The sequence below is a fragment of the Pteropus vampyrus genome, unplaced genomic scaffold (assembly GCF_000151845.1).
Source record: "Pteropus vampyrus isolate Shadow unplaced genomic scaffold, Pvam_2.0 Scaffold24172, whole genome shotgun sequence".
Classification (NCBI taxonomy): Eukaryota; Metazoa; Chordata; class Mammalia; order Chiroptera; family Pteropodidae; genus Pteropus; species Pteropus vampyrus.
In genome coordinates this window covers 573-2,979 of record NW_011912953.1, presented here as the reverse complement: position 1 = coordinate 2,979, position 2,407 = coordinate 573, and the positions used below count along the sequence as shown (strand labels likewise).

General features: G+C 32.9%; 1 pseudogene; it reads right to left on the bottom strand.

Annotated features, from left to right (window-relative positions):
• Positions 1-1,941: 1,941 nt before the first annotated feature.
• LOC111735354 lies at positions 1,942-2,060 on the bottom strand (annotated as a pseudogene).
• Positions 2,061-2,407: the final 347 nt, after the last annotated feature.

The window sequence follows — 2,407 nt, the reverse complement described above, 5'->3', positions numbered from 1 at the left end:
TTCGTATTCAAACTTCAAAGTTTACTTTTGAATAACAACCTATTTCCCTCATGAAATTTTGAAGACTTTACCAATATATAAAGGAATGATTTGGGATTTAGAGATTTGTTTTGTATCCCTAGAGATATTTGATAATTTAGTAAGGAATTGTGAAAGTCTCACTGACCTGCACATACCGACTTCTCTTTGTTCTTTCAGAGATAAGGGATGAGCGTAATACATTACCGACAACTATATTTGGAGTTGATATTTATTTAATTATATTGGGCCTTTTACCGCAGCAAATCAGTGCATTTTTAAAATCTAATTTAGTTCAACGGTGAAAACAGAATTATAACCTCCAAAAATTCTTAAAGAAATAAATAGCCATTATTTCTGGTGCTTCGATTTTTCTTCCTGTTTAGCCAACTCATCACCCAAAGCAGTTAATTTATGGAGAGCTATGCAATGTTACTGCATAAAGATGCTTACTTTGATACAGTTAAGCTTAACTAGAAGCTCAAGCTTTGCATCAAGCTAGTAATTAAATGCCTAGATATATACCTCCAACATAAACTTACATGCAAATACAAAAAACAATATGCCCTAAAGATCGTACATGGATGCTGTGCAATAAATACAAAGACAAAGCCAAGTTTGAGTACACAAAAAACTTCAATGTCTTTGCAAAAAATGAAAAGAATAAAAGGGAAACCTGGGGAAATATATTAGCCAAATGTTTCACTAATATCTAAAGAAGTCATGTAATCTGAAAACACTAAAACTCAATAGATAAATGGGCAGAGCACATCAATAGGTAATTTGTAAGAGAGGAAAGACAACTGATTAACAAATATAGTAATGTATATCTTTACCTGGAGGTAAAGAAATGCAAACTAAAGCAAGATGTTACTTTTTTTTCTCTTTTCAAATTAACAGAGATGAAGAAAGCAAATACATGATATTGCTGAGGTACAACAAGACCATACTATTTATAGGAGTTCATTCATTGATTCAGGCAAATGTGCATGACTGATGGCAGAGTAACCAGATGAAAGTTGTTGGTATATATCAAGAACTTTTCAGCACCACTGCCACCCACCACCAAAAATAAATAAATAAATAACTTTAAATGTTCATTTCCTTTTACATATTAATTTCACTTCTGGGAAATTATACTAAGGAAATAATTTTAATTTTAAATGAAAGTTTAAACAAATCTTTTCTTAGCATAGTGAAAATTTCAAAACACCCTAAATATCTAATAATGAGGAAATGGTTAAGTAAATTGCTATGTCTGAACTACAGTGGAAACAATAAACATGTTTAGGAAGATTCTGTAATAACATGGAAAATTTTAGTCACTAAATAAAAACTAATTACAGCCCTCTTCTGAGCACTGGAAAAAAATCAGTAAAACCCCATGCCGATCCTCAAAAAAGTCAAAACTAGACAGAGGGAATAACACCTATAAACAAACAAGTGTAATAATCTATTTTAAGCGTTCTGTAGAAAAATGTAGAGAATACAGTGGGGACCCAGAATATGGTGGATGATGTGCTTAATCAGGAAAGATTTTATAACTAGAATGATCCTGGTCTTGACAGATTAATTCACTAGGCCAATAGAGAAGGAGAAATGGAGGAGGGGCATAGGTAGGATATTCCAGACAGAACCAGCTGTGTAAACAAAGGCTTACGTGTTATTGTTTTTTAAGTACGCCATGTATATAGTCACGGTAAAAACCTGCATATAGAAAAACTGCTTATGGAATTAAGTAAACCTACATGTTGACAGTAGTGCTCTTTAGGTGGTTTTTTCTCTTTTTTAAAAAATATTTTCTAGATTGTTTGTAAAGGTAACTTTTTTTTCTTTTTTTTAGGTGAGGCAACCTTTGGTTGACCTCACAGATTGCAAGGACCTTGTCAGCTTACAATCCCTTATTTTTTATTTTTTTTTATATACCTACAGCACCTAGTCTTCCTAGGTAGTTTCCCATCCAAGTACTAACCAGGCCCAACCCTGTTTAGCTTCCAAGATCAGACGGGATCAGGCTTGTTCAGGGTAGCATGGCCGTAGACTATAAAGGTAACTTTTTATAATAGAAAATAAACATAAGTGAGATGTTCATATACAATAATACACACAAAGAAATGGTCTAAAGTTTTGATACAACTAATGATGCATAAAGATTCACCAACTGTGCTTGTCATAATGGCATCAAAATGCTATCAATTGAATGAGTGACTATACATGGATGTACAAGGAGTCAGAAAAGATTTTAAAACTAGAATGATGCTGGTCTTGACAGATTAATTCACCCTTGACAGATTACTTAAATGAAGGAGAGCTCATTTTCTTTCTTCTTCATGCAGATCTCCAAATCCTCGGTTGTCCTGAACTCAAGAGTTCTAAAAGAAAATCAAGT